The sequence below is a fragment of the Prionailurus viverrinus genome, chromosome A3 (assembly GCF_022837055.1).
Source record: "Prionailurus viverrinus isolate Anna chromosome A3, UM_Priviv_1.0, whole genome shotgun sequence".
In the NCBI taxonomy this organism is placed as follows: Eukaryota; Metazoa; Chordata; class Mammalia; order Carnivora; family Felidae; genus Prionailurus; species Prionailurus viverrinus.
Genome location: NC_062563.1, coordinates 121654606 through 121669389, shown reverse-complemented (window position 1 = coordinate 121669389; position 14784 = coordinate 121654606). Strand labels below are relative to the sequence as shown.

Genomic DNA, 14784 nt, shown 5'->3' with positions numbered 1-14784 from the left:
TAGCCAAGGTACCGAATTTCTTTGACCTCATTTATCTGTGAAATGGGGATAATACCTCCATTTTCACAGTGTTGTTGGGGGTTTAATTAGATGATGTGTGCCAATGCATGCATGTGGCTCTAGCATTCCCAGTGGAAATAGGTCTTATGCAAACAGTCTTCTGTCATAGGTGCTTTGTTGCTGGCCTTACTTAACTCTGTCAGATATTGACTATTTGTTAAATAGAATCCACCCAGTTCAGATCTCTTTATGTGTTGGGTTGATAGGAACTATTTGCATATGAAACGTGCAGAAGAGAATAAAGAATAGTAGAAGAATCATTCCACGTACCATCCACCTAACTTAATTGGACTTTAACATTTTGCTGTATTTCAGATTTTTTTAAAAAGAAGTAAAACAATGTGGAATTGAACCCTCCGTGTACCATTCTCTCACTTTACCTTCCTACCCATTCCCTCGAGGTAAACAGTATCCTGAATATATTTGTTTCCTCAAATAATATAACTATTTTGCATGTTTTAAAAATTTAGATATGTAATATACTGTAATATGCTCTTTCAATGTGCTTATTTTTCCTCAACATTTTCTACTGTGTGGCTCCACCATAATTTATTTACCCATTTGTCTTTGGGTCATTGTTAGGTAGTTTCCAGTTTTTTATTATTAGACAATGCTACAGTCCTGAACATGTTTATCGTGAACATGTGTGAATTTCTGTAGAGGGTGCATGCGTGTGTGTGTGTGTGTGTGTGTGTGTGTGTGTGTGTGTGTTTAGGATTGGACTCACTAGTTGAGGAGTATATGCCTCTTCAGTTTTGAAGAATAATTTGACGTTACTTAATGAAGTACACCAATTTAGACGTTACTGCCAGAGTGTGAGAGTTTTACTTCCTCTCCATTTCCTCCACCAAGTTTTAGCATTATCTAAAGTAATGAATTCATCAGGTTGTAGATGGTGAGCAGTTATTAGGTTCAGCAGTTTGTCTGTCCAACTTTAGAAGCCCTTGGCATGTGTCAGGAAACATTTATACTATCAACTGAACAGGCTCCTGGAACTGTGTGGCTCCAGATTTCTGACTAACTTATTCTGGTGTAACCCATAATTCATTCAACAAATTTAGTTGAAAAATAGCAACTTTGAACTTCTTAGCAATGCACAATCCTGTAAGTGCTGGTAATAGTCTTTATTATGTGTATTTTATTTGATTACACTTCTTTATGGAGCAAGTAAAGTAAGATTCTAATCTCTAGCAATTGTGACTTAAAATAAATACTAACCCATTAATAAAATTGGTACAGGATATATACTAGGGCAATAAAATGTAAACATAAATAGAAAGTCAAATTTTTATAGTTTAAGATTTTGACATTGAAAGACATTTGTGATCATTTATATAAAGTAAATATGGTGAAGTGTAGTGTAACGAGTGAATCTATAGCACTGGTAGTTATATTCTGATATGTACTGATAGCTCAGAGACAAAGATGGTACACGTTTATTGGATTAAGAAGCAAATGTGTGAGCCAGAAATAAAGGTGCTTATCATAGCTTGACCCTTGCTCGAACTCTGGGCATCAGAGTAAGTTATAGCTGTTAAATCTAGTTTAGCATTAAGAAAGAACTTATCTCTAATTAAAAAAAAAATAGTATTAAAAACATATTTCTTCTGAAGTTCAAATGTGCATTTAGGAATCATTTATTTGGGGGACATTTACTTTGGCACCCGTGTTAAATGTATTAAATGTATTTGGTATTTTAAGAGATTAAAGGTAATTCATGATATATTACTTGGTTGAAAGCTATCTTGCTGTCTTGCTTGCTTGTTTTTGTCCCCCATTTTCGGAAAGGAAAATAGAATATTGTGGAAAGTAGAGAAAAATATTAGGAAGTAGAAGGGAGGAAAAACTTAGAGCGAGTAACTATATATAGTCCTGTGCCTAGACAAAAGCTGTTAATATTTTGGTGGATTTCTGAAAATTACAATATGAATTTATAATTTTATTCAGAATTTTGGGTGTTTTTTCCAAGGCAAAGAACTGTTCTTTAATTTTTTGGATCAGGAGTTGAAAACAAACAAACAAAAAGAAACAATCAGGAACCTTCAGTGAAAGGAAGGTATTCTTAGTCTGTCACGGAGGGACAGCCATAGCAGCTCAGCCAGCGGCAGGCAGGCAAGCAGCTCGGAGCCGCCGGAGTCTGACCTCCTCCGTGCAGGCTGCCCGGTGGTAAACGGGCTGAACCTTGCTCCGCAGGCTGTAAAGGCACAAGTGACACGGACCCTGCCCTACAAAATACATTTTTTCTCTTTATGAATATGAATAGGTTTTCCCCCTTTTTAAAAAAAAAAAGTTTATTTGAGAGAGAGAGAGAGAGAGAGAGAGAAGGAACAGGGAGAGGCAGAGAGGGAGAAAGGGAATCCCAAGCAGGCTCTGTGCAGTCAGCATGGAGCCTCACGTGGGGTTCGAACTACGGAACCGTGAGGTAGTGACCTGAGCCCAGATCAAGAGTTGGTTGCTTAACCGACTGAACCACCTAGGTGCCCCGGTTTTTCCCTTTTTTAATTGAGGAGGAACGAAGACAAAAGTTAACTAAGCTGTAAATGCAAATAATTATGTCATTGTTGTTAACTGAGGCAAACTACAGCCACCCTTCTGACATTGTTATTAATAGTTATATTAGTAGAGCTTACCTTTAAAAAAAAAAAAAAACTTGACCTAACCCCTTTTAATTCTCAGTCTGGTATCTGACCTTTTAGTTTCTTTTCCCATCTGTTAGTGTCATTTTTCTCCCTTTCTGTTACTCCCTCTGTTTTACCTATTGCTATAAAACTGCCTTTAACCTTTTCCCCAATGTACTCTCCTCTCTGTCTAGCTTTTTTTCATTTGTAATATGTCTCTAGTATATTAATATACCAGAGTTTTTTCCTATGCACACCCCTCAACCACATATACCCACCATTGTTTTGGTCTACACATTGTTGTGTTTTGTTTTGTTTTTTATGTTTATTTTTGAGAGAGAGACAGACAGACACACACACACACACACACACACAGAAGCTGAAGCAAGTTCCAGGCTCTGAGCTGTCAGCACAGAGCCCGATGTGGGGTTCGAACTCATGAACTGTGAGATCATGACCTCAGCCAAAGTCAGACATTTAACCGACTGAGTTACCCAGACATCCTTACACAGTGTTTTAATATCTGTTGAATTTGAGTGCTTTAAGGATAGCATATATTCTGTTCAGTAAGATATAGCCCCCACTTCTTCCTATTGGCTTAAATTCACCCCATTTACACATTTTTGTTAACTTAGGTGATTGTAGGGATTTGAATTTGCATGTTTTATACTATACTATACTATACTCCCTGTGAAAGTGCAGGAATAGATCCACACACACATGTTAAAATGATTTTTGGCAAAGTTACCAAAGCATTTCAGTGGCAAAAGGGCAGTCTTCAACAAATGGTGCTGGACCAATTGGGTATCTACATGAGAAAAAACTGGACTTCAATCCATATTTTGTTCTACAGTAAAAGAAAAAGTAACTCCAAATGGAGTTAACTAAATAATCCAAATGGAGTATAAATATAAATAAATATAAAACTTAAAACTTTGACACTTGTAGACAAAAGAATAGTATAAAACCTCTGTGACCATTGGTTAGGAAAAGATTACTTACATTCAGTACAAAAGGCATGATCTGTTAAAGAAAAAATTGATAAATTGAGTGTCATCAAAATTAAGAACTTCTGACCTTGAAAAGACACTATTAAGGGTGGGGGGGGTGGGGGGGGTGGGGAAACCAGCCATCAGAGAAATGTAAACCAGAGCACAAAGAGATACCATTTCGTATCCACTATGACGCTAGAATAAAAAAAAAAAAAAGTCAGATAATAACAAGTGTTTATTTGAATGTGGAGAAATCAGAATCTTCAAACACTGCTGGTGGAAATATAAAATGGTGCAGTCGGTTTGGAAAACAGTCTGGCAGTTTAAGATACCCTGCTGAACTCCTTCAAGTGTTAGCTCAGATCTCACCTTGAGTAAAGGAGGTCTACACATAGCTTCCTATTTAGTGTCCCTTCCTTTTCACTCACAATCCCTTTCCCTGCTCTTTTTTTACCCTCTAATACATATCACCTTATAAATATCACGGCATAATTTACTTGTTTTATTGTGTTTATTGTTTGCCTCTTCCCATTGGCACGTAAACTCTGTGAGGCCAGGATAGAACAGTGCCTGGCTCAGTGGCCTGTCATTAAATGTGTGTTGAATGAATGAATGAAAGCTGGCACTGGCTCCACATCTCATGCTCTGAGTCACTGTGATATGCAGCCTCTCTAACTATTATTGAGTTTTCATAATGACTTAATTTTTTTTTTATTTTTTCCAACGTTTATTTATTTTTGGGACAGAGAGAGACAGAGCGTGAACGGGGGAGGGGCAGAGAGAGAGGGAGACACAGAATCGCAAACAGGCTCCAGGCTCTGAGCCATCAGAGCCTGACGCGGGGCTCGAACTCACGGACCGTGAGATCGTGACCTGGCTGAAGTCGGACACTTAACCGACTGCGCCACCCAGGCGCCCCGATAATGACTTAATTTTTATAATGATTCAGTAACTATGTAATACTTTATCTAGCTATACTGTAATTTATCAAACTATTTCTTGTGATGTAGTTTATTTCTGAAGGATAGGGTCATTCATTTAACAAACATTTAGAAGCCTTTAGAATCAGGCTTTGTGTGCCAGCCTCATAAAGATGAAGAAAATATGGACCTTGTTCTCAAGGAACTGTCAGACTACAGTGGCAGTAGATATAACAGCAGTTATTATAATGATATGTGATAAGGGCACCCATTAGAGGCATTTGGAAGGTACAAAGAGAATACACCAGACGTGCCCAACTCTGAGAGCTAGAGGTTGGGTCCTGATTTGGGGGTGGGGTAGAATTGGGTGGAGGAATGACAACTGAACAAAAGGATGCAGTAACCAAAATGTACATTGAGGGACAGTTTCAGTCAGAAGTTAAAATAGAGGGGAAGAGGACTCAAGATTGTCAAGGATGAAAAGGGTAAAGTACAACTTTAATCATTAGCAATGTCATGTCTTCTAGTAATTTGTAGCGTAACACATCGTTGTGATCTGAGGAAGATTCTTACTTTCAGAAGTCTCAAGTGGTAATACATTTGGTTTGTGTTTATCTTAAAATATGTATTACTCCTTACCCTTAGGAGAGGATAGGATCGAGTTCTTAGAATTCCTTTAAACTGCAAACAATGGGTATTATAAACTAATAATTGTAGAAGTGAACACTTTTTGAGTATTTATTATATACTAGGCACTGTTCTAAACATTTTACATGTGTTAATTAAGAATAATATATTTTACCTTTAGTTATATGTACAGTCATGATTATCTGTAGGTGGATTATTTATATTTGAGTTATCCATTCATTTCAAAAGATCTCTTCATTGACTGTGTCCTTCTGCCTTCCCCTCAATATCATTCTCCTGTAACAATCATGTTTTTATTACACCTAATCAGCTCCCCCATCATCATTTATACCTGTATTTTAAAGCTGATAGATTGTTTTTGTCTTTCTACCACACGTGTTGACATTTAATGGGAAAGCAGATGTCATGTTAAGCCTCAGACAAGTATATAGACTCATTTTCCTCATTCTTAGAATTTTCCTAACTTCTTAATATTTTATTTATCTATTCAAGGTTTTTCTCTAATTGAAGTGTATTAATTTACACAGGTACCAGTGGAAGCCATTTTTCCCAGTCCTATTTGTTATCAGACTCCCTCTGCCTATAAATCGGATATAATTCCTAGAAACCTAGGATTAGAGGAAGGAGAAAGGTTATGAAACAGAATCCACTTATGGGAGCTGATTTCAGACAAAGCTTTTGATGGACTTTGCACAAAAATATCTTAATCAACATGATGATTTTTTACTTTCACTTTGTTATGTTGCCTGAAATTCTGTCTATTAAGCATTCATTTAGATAGACAAATACCTACTTCTAAGATACCTCTGGTTAGGTTAAGAGTTTATAATCTGTTTTAGTCAGATTGCCTCTGCACTCCTAGTGTAGTTGTGATTAGAAAGAAGAAATGTAATATTGGAGATCAGGGTATTATGGTAAGATGGGGCAGCCAGAGTACGGCTAGAGTAGCGTTCTACAGTGTAGGGGAATTTAAGGTTACCAAAATTAGGGAAGAGGGTCATGGAGAAGACTGTGCAGAAATGTACAGAATTTGTAAAATGTGCAGAAATGTGCAGAATTTGTAAAAGGCAAATTGATTTAGTAAAAAATTACTAGAGATGACACTTTAGGGGAAACAAAGGACATTTTTTTCTTTAAGGCTGTCTTGTTCTGATGACCTCCTGCTCACATGCGTCCAACTTAGGTTGATTCTTCAATGTAGTCTCATTTTCCATATTTGGGAAACTAGTATGGGGGTGAAGATTAAGTTGAATTTGGGAAAGATACAAGCAAATAAAATGTAACTCCACTATAGTTAATGTTGTAGTGCAGTTTTGCAAAATAAGCTTTTGTGGGTTAGCCTGCCGATTGGACCATAATTTGTGACATTTCTTTTATAGGAATATGCATATAAAATATTAAATGACTAACATATAGTTAAAATAAAGGCTACAATTGGTTTTAGAGAACAAAGCCCTCATTTTAAGTGTAAGGATTAGGAGAAAAGAATCTGAGATTTGTGAGGGACCTTTTTTTAAATTTGGGGTATAATTGACATATTATTGATATATTAATTTCAGGTGTACAGTGTAATTATTTGATGTTTGTATACCCTGTGAAATGATCAAAGAAGTCCAGTTACCATTTGTCACCATACAGAATTACAAACTTTTTTTTTCTTCTAGTGATGAGAACTTTTAGGATTTACTCTCTTGACAGCTTTCAGATATGCACTACAGTAATATTAACTGTAGTTACCATGCTGCTGCATATTACACCCTCTGATTTATTTATTTTATAGCTGAAAGTTTGTATCTTTTAACCCCTTGGAACCTTTGGTTTTTTTAGTTCATCTCTCTTCTGTTTGATTATCTTTAGTAATAATGATTGTGGGGTTGGCTTCTTTCCATTGTCTACTTATTTGTCCTAGTTACATTCTCTGAAGTCATATAGAACACATCTCTGTCCATTTTGATAGATCGAGGGTTCAGATATTTGATGACTGCTTTGATGTCTCTATATGATGATAGCTAGGCTGTCTTCCCATATGCTTCTCTTTTTCAGGCTGATTTCCATAGCCTAATTGTTCTTGTATGCCATTGTTTTCAAACTTGGAAATCCTTCTAGATAGTCTCTAACTTTAAGTCCTTGAAATCATGGTATTCAAAAACCTCATCTCATGGTTTATTTATTTATTTATTAAAAAAAAAATTTTTTTTTCAACGTTTATTTTATTTTTTGGGACAGAGAGAGACAGAGCATGAACGGGGGAGGGGCAGAGAGAGAGGGAGACACAGAATCAGAAACAGGCTCCAGGCTCTGAGCCATCAGCCCAGAGCCTGACGCGGGGCTCGAACTCACGGACCGCAAGATCGTGACCTGGCTGAAGTCGGACACTTAACCGACTGCGCCACCCAGGCGCCCCCCTCATCTCATGGTTTAAATGTGATTCTAATCAGCTGAGATCAGAATGGGTCTATTTTATCAATGTGCTCAAGATAGTCCAAGTTTCCAATTAGTTTTTTTTTTTTTCTTTTTTTAAATGACCATATATGCTTCATTTTGTTCCCATTAACTACTTTGGTCATGTAAGCCTGTAGATGAATTTATTTATGTATTTACCTATTTATTTTCATAATTGGCTATTAAGCCAGATCTTCCTGTCTTCATTTTAACTTAAGAGAAGAGAATGATGTAGCGAATCAGGCTATGGACATTAGGGGCAAAAAGATTTGGGTTTTCCCATGTAGTAGTAAAGTGTCCTTGGATTATTGACTTAGCTTTTTTTTTTTTTTTAAATGAGGACAACGATGCCTCATTACTAGGATTGTTACGAGAATTACATGAAATATCTATTGAAATGACTTCAATATGCTTTATTCTAGTGCTTTATTTACTGTTACTTTTAAAAATTTTTTTTAAGTGGGCTTTTTGCCCAGCTCTGAGTGAAGTGTGGGGCCTGAACTCACGACCCTGAGATCAAGACCTGAGCAGAGATCAAGAATTGGACACTTTACTGACTGAGCCACCCAGTTGCCCCTATTTACTATTAACTTTAAAAATTTTTTTTAAATAAACATTTAATAGATGCAAAAGAGTTTATAAAAATATGTAGCCAATAAAGAATACTACACAGCAGACATTTATGTATCACCCTTAATTTAGATCTAGTTTGCTTTTAACCTAGTGTTCTATCCTTTAGATCATTTACCATTTTTAATTTTCATTTATCTCATTGTCTCGTCTACTCAGCTTTATGTTGTCAACAGATCTGATGAGCAAAATTTTTTTGAATTATTGGAGCAAGTCATTGAAAAAAATATTTAACAAGGAGGCCTGAGGCTGAGCAGGGGGCCAGCCGCCTCAGGGCTGTTCCTTGGTGGGTACTGAGTGTGGTTAGTTAGCATTGTGTAGGATCAAGGTTTATGGACAGCTACTCTGCCTGGAAGTATCCTTACCCACTTCTTTCTGCCATTTTTTTCTCTAGAAGGATATTTGAGAGATCAGTGCAACATTTATATATTATTCTCTTTAGTATTGTCCTGATTTATCCACCTAATTTTTTTTTTGATGGTTATGCTGTGAAAACTGCTAATTTTATGAAAAGATAGCCATAATTAGCATAATGACATAACTTAAGCTCTTAGATAATTCAGCTAGTGGTAAAATATACACATTTTTTTGTTTTAGCATATTGTAGATTTTAAAAAATCACTTTTAAATTTCTCAGATTATTTAACTCCCCCATGAATTAAGAGATGTTCTACTACTTATCACAAATAGCATTTTATTAATTTCTCGCTAAAAATTGCAAAGTACATCAGAGTTGCTACCAAAGATTTCCACTTTAAGAATTAACAATAGCTTATTTTTCTGGTGCCACAATTTTGAAAGTCTTTTACTGATCAGCGGAATATCTGAAGAAGTGTTGGACAGAAGATGTTCAATACAGTTTTGATTTAAGCAAAAAAACCTATGTTTGTTTACCATTAAAAGTTAGAGATGGATCATTGTGTTAATAATTACATTCACTTTGTCATTTATTTATGTTACGACATTTTAGTGAGTAAATTTTTGTTATGATTAACACTGTGGAATTTCTAGCTAATTTGTTTTGGGAAATAAAGACACATCTGTTTCTTATACTTCACTTTTGTAATAGTATGGCCCTGGGCCTATGTTTCAGATTTTAGCTTTTGTTCTCTCAGGGGGCTTATTGATTGTTTGTTCCTCCTGAGGCCCAATTTTCTTAATCTAGCCTTTGTTGTCACATAGTTATTTCCCACTAATTTATCATCCATATGCCGATTAGACATACTAACATGTAGTGGCATTGCAGTCACTGTCTCAAGCTAGGTTATTTTGCATTTTTCTTTTACTTCCTTTAAAATGGCAAAGTCCTGGGGAGTCTGGGTGGCTCAGTCAGTTGAGTGTCTGACTTCAGCTCAGTTCATGACCTCATGGTTCACGAAGTCGAGCCCCACGTCAGGCTCTGAGCTGACAGCTCAGACCCTGGAGCCTGGTTTGGATTCTGTGTCTCCCTCTCTCTCTGCCCCTCCCCTACTCATACTCACTCTCTCTCTCTCTCTCTCTCTCTCTCTCTCAAAAATAAATAAAATATTAAAAAAAATTTAACTGGCAAAGTCCAGAGTTCCCACGTATTCAGACTTGGATGTGTAGTACCTTTGCAAATCTCATCAGTGCTGGTAGGGAGAGGAGGAACTGAGAAACATCTTGAGGTTGAAACGTAAGGTAAAGAAAATGTACTTATGAATATTTTAGATAGAAGATATCTCTTAAAAATTGCTGCGGAGCCAGAGTCTTATGGGGATTTCTTATAATATCAGATTTCTTTGTAGCCTCACTTCAGCAGTATTAAAGCCTCATAATAAACAATGATCTTATGGCTTCTTGAGTGTTATCGAATAGCAATGATGGACTGCTCAATTGAATACTATGCTAACTTTTTGTTTGTAGGATGGGGGAAGGGAACAACACATTATCACAAGCAAACCAACAAAAACCCCTTTCTTTCCTTGTAGACCTACAACTATGCAGGTTTGGGAAATTTACCTTACTTTTTTTTTTTTTTTTCATTTTTATTTATTTTTTCATTTGAGAGAGAAAGTGTGCACAAATGGGGGAGAGGGGCAGAGGGAGAGAGAGAATCTTAAGCAGGCTCCACACTCAGCACGGAGCCTGATGTGGGGCTCAATCCCACAATTTTGTTTGTGATCATGACCTGAGCCAAAATCAAGAGTCGGCTGCTCAACCAACTGAGCCACCCAGGTGCCCCTACCTTACTTCCAGTGTTAAGAGATGACCTTTTATGTTTGTTTGTTTGTTTGTTTGTTTGCTTGCTTTTCAGGATGTCTGATAAAATTACCACAAAAAGGACAAGTCTTCTATCTGTGTTTGGTACTTGGTCACCTGGTAAAATCAAATCTATGGCCTGAACGAATGCTTTTCGCCTTTCCTTCCCCAGTTTGAGCACTAGTAGCCACCTCCAAGAGAAGTTTTATTCTAAGGCAAACCATGGCCAAATTTAGGTGATGGTGCAGTTTGGGAGAACTATCATTTTCAAGCAGTGTTTAGCAGCTGTTAAGGTGGTATTATCCATCCCACACCTCACATGACATGAACAGTAATAGGACAAGTCAATAAAGTTGAATGATCTTTGTAATAGGAATTGGAAGATCCGGGTTCAAATCCCTATTCTGTTAGAGGTTCTGAGCTTGAGCAGATCAGTTTCCCTCTCTCTGGGATGTAGTTCTTTTAATCTGTAACTTGAAGGCTTGCATGTGCTGATCTCTTAAAATCTTTTCTGAGTTAAAACGATAAATTAATTATTGTATTTTTCTCACTATTTCTAAATGTCTGTGTATACGTTTCCCCTTTTTTCTAGGAGGAAAAGTTAAATGACTTTCTGAGACCAGTTTGTATGATTGTGAAACTGCCCATTCCTGATTCTTCCAGTTTTGTTGTTTATTCATTTATTTAGCAAACATTTATTAAGCATGTGCAGAATTTCAGGTTCTTTTAAGTTCTGGGAAGATCAAGAAGACATAGAACTCTGTCCTCAAGTAGTTTATAGTCTAGTAGGTGAAGAAAAACTCTTAACACAGTTAAGATTAAACAAGGGGAGGTGTAACATGGCAATGTGGTGGCACAGAGAGGAAGTGAATCTTTTTTGGCCAGTCAAGTAATGGTTTGCAGAGCAGGGGACCCCTGACAAGAGTTTTAGAATGGAAAAAACCTTTTTGCCCCTCAGTAAAATAGGAGATTCTTAACGTAAAGAAGCAATTAGGAAATATAGATATCGAAACTCAGGAAAACAACCACTCTTAATACCTTGATATGCATTTCTTCCCACTCTTTTGAATCTGGATTTTGAAGGATGCCTAGAAGACTAAACAGAGCTGGAGGAGGAAGCATTAAAGAGCAAAAGAATGATAAATACAAAGGTATGAAATTCTGCAAAGGCATGTTGTATATGGCCAACTCTAAGTTGTCAGGTATTGCTGGACGATGAAGGGTATTGCATGAGGAGTGGGAAGATGTTTGGAGTCACCAGCTGTATTGAGGACGTTGTGATAGTTAGGCATTTAGAGTCTGTCGGAAGTTGGGAGCCCATAATGGGTTTTACGATAGAAAAGGGACAGATTCATGATGTGATCTGCATTTTAGAAAACTTATTTTTGCCAATTTCAAGAAGGTAGATTGAACACTCACTACCTTTTTGCTTTCCTTCACCAAATCTATAGACATAATAGAAAACTATATATGTAGTCATCCATAGAAATAAAAAGGGGAGGGACGCCTGGGTGGCTCAGTCGGTTGAGCATCTGGTGCTTGATTTTTGGCTCAGGTCATGATCTCAGGGTCGTAGGATTGAGCCCCATGTGGAACCTGCTGAATATTCTCTCTCTCTCTTCCTCTGCCCCTCTCCCCACTCACGCTGTCTTTCTCAAAAATAAAAATACAAAATTAAGAAAAAAAAGAAATAAGAGGAGGAAATCATTGTAAATTAGAAACTGTGAAGAATTTCTGAAAATAGGAGTTCCATTGGGTAACACTCATATCTAGAGGTGGGGGAACCTGAGCAGGAAGCATCCCCCAGAGTTATCAATAAGGTGATTCATTAGCCTTACTGTAACATAAGCAGCTCCAACCTGTGTATGTTCTGATACTAATTTCAGTCAAGCAAAAGGTCAGTTTCCAAGGGAGAACTGCATGTGGGAGCCTGGGTCTATGAGATGGTGAAGCACCATCGGTAGCTGGCTGTACTCGTATGTGGAAGACCAGGCACTGAGGCACCTTGTCTGTTCTTCCTCCACTCTTCTTGAAAACAATATGAGTATTGCTTCCTGGGTGAAGTATCAACAGAAGCCAACAGAATGTAGCAGAGTCCCAAATATAAGGCTAAGAATTGCCAAATGTTTCAGGAAAGCCAACACCATGCAAGAGAATCAACAGAGAGCTCAGAGTCGAGTAAAAAGTTACTAGAACAGATTTATAAAATGAGCTTAGCCAATAATTTTAGAGAGATAAGGAATTTATTATATTCTTAGCAACAAGTGATTATAAAATAAGGGTGGGCATTTATTAGGAAGAGTCAATTAGAGATCTGGGGAATGAAAAATGTGGTTGTTGAAATGGAACAACGTACTTGGTGCCAGTGGAGGATGGATTAGAACACTACATGATGGTAGCAGAGAGAACTGGCCTTTTCTGGTGATCCAGTGATCCAGTGAGATCCTGAACTAAGATAGTAGCAGTAGGGATAGAGCTGAGGAAACAAATACAAGAGATGTTAAAAAATATAGAATTAATAAGACCACTTGGGTGTGAGAATGAGAGAGAAGAAGGCATCTGAATTATTTATAGGTTTCTTAATTAGGTTAAGTGGAGAGATAATGTTTCCTGAAACCACACTAGCAAATTCAAGAGTAAAAGCAGTTTTGGGGGCGCGGGGGGTGAGGGGGTTTGGGTAGGGTTGAGATTGAGATGCCTGTGAGACAAACAGGTGGAGAGGTGTTTTCTGTTAGACTAGTGGATATATGGATTCAGAACTCAAATGTTTGGGCTTGGGTCAATTTTGGAAGTCCTATATAGGTGATAGTGGTGTTGGGTCTCATGCTTATAGGTGAGTTTGCTCAGGAGGAATATAGATTTTGAGACAGAATGACTACTTCCACTTGAGAGCTATGTGGAAAAAGAGGAGCCAGCATGGGCAAGGAAGGGTTGGAAGAATAAGAGATATAGCAAGAATAACGTCCTGGAAACCAGAGAAGTAAGGGAGTGGTCAACAATGTCAGATTACCAAAGAGTAAATAAGGGCTGAGTGGTGATTTGCTAATTCAGTGGAGGCAGGGAACAGCTTGAGTAGAGTGGTGGGGCTGAAACCAGATTGCAGTGAGTTAAAGAATACATGGAAGGTAAGATGGTAGAGGGTGTGAAGCTAGATTCTGCAGACGTAGGTTTTGTAGAGGAGCGAGATCTGTAGAAGCTGGGCTATGGAGGGGGTGCAGGGTTGGGGGAAAGGATATTGTTCTGTTAGTCCTTTTTTCTTCTCTAGCTTCTCTTCTCTGCTAGTTTCTTACAAACCTTGTCAGGGGGTTTGTTTCATTCTCTCCTTTTACCTCCTCGCATTTCACTCTTAAACTTTTCTCCCAACTCTACGTTTTTGTAGCACTTGTTGCCTCTTTTCTTTGGAAAGATTTATATGCTATCATACCTTTTTGTTCATTTATTTGTATGCTCTATCTCCTCAGCTACTTGATACCACAAGTCTCTCAAGGTCTTTTTGTGTTTTTAACTTGACCACAGTGTCACAATGAAGATGTTCAATTAAGAGTCATTGAAAATCAATGGCACAAATACATTTAGTTCCAAAATCCCATTTTGGAATAGTTCTAGCAAAAAAACACAAACAAGTGCATTTTACACAGAAGTTTTAGGAAAATTTGGGCAACCTTAATATACATTAATTGAAGTACTATGTTCTGATGACAGTAAGAATTAATTATCCTGCTCTGGTGAAAATACACGTACATCTCTTGTTTGACTTTATATCGCGAGAGATGTTGGCAAACTAGGATCTTGTTCAGGAGAGACAGAAAAATGATGGTGTCGAGAGGCCTGGTTGCCTCTTTCATTCTTAGTAATATTACTGCTATGTTATGGACACCTCATTAAGCCCCACTATAAAATTAAACATTTCCCAGCAGTTGTAAATGGAAGTCTTAGGGAAGGGCTTCTAGGAAAGCTCTTTAAAAGAGATGGACTCATTGGGGAGCCTCAGAAGAAGCTCTCACCCCTTCCTCCTTTATTCTCCTTGGGATGTGGATGTGATTTCTGGAGGCGCCGCGATCATTTTTTGACCATGGAATGACTTTGAGCATAGCTGTCATGGGGTAGGGCTGGCAGAGCGAAATGATAGGACAAGTGGAAGTCTATAGTGAGTTCAGAGCTGTCAGTCCATCCTCACGTACCTACCTCCAGAGGCCTTATGTGAGGAAAAATAAACCTCTCTTTTCTGTCAACCACAGGTATTTATTTGTTCAT

The 14784-nt window shown here is 37.6% G+C and overlaps 1 protein-coding gene across 7 annotated transcripts in view; it reads left to right on the top strand.

Annotated features, from left to right (window-relative positions):
- The first annotated feature begins 444 nt into the window (after positions 1–444).
- The window catches only part of NCOA1 (nuclear receptor coactivator 1), a 216775-nt gene continuing 202435 nt past the window's right edge, over positions 445–14784 (top strand). For 5 of the 7 annotated variants that reach the window (XM_047852330.1, XM_047852326.1, XM_047852328.1 and 2 more), the window contains exon 1: positions 446–461. The gene's annotated coding sequence lies outside the window, so the exon portion shown is untranslated. Of the gene's footprint in view, positions 462–11665; positions 11682–14784 lie in introns of those variants that run through there. The other 2 variants (XM_047852331.1, XM_047852327.1) reach the window with 2 other exon arrangements.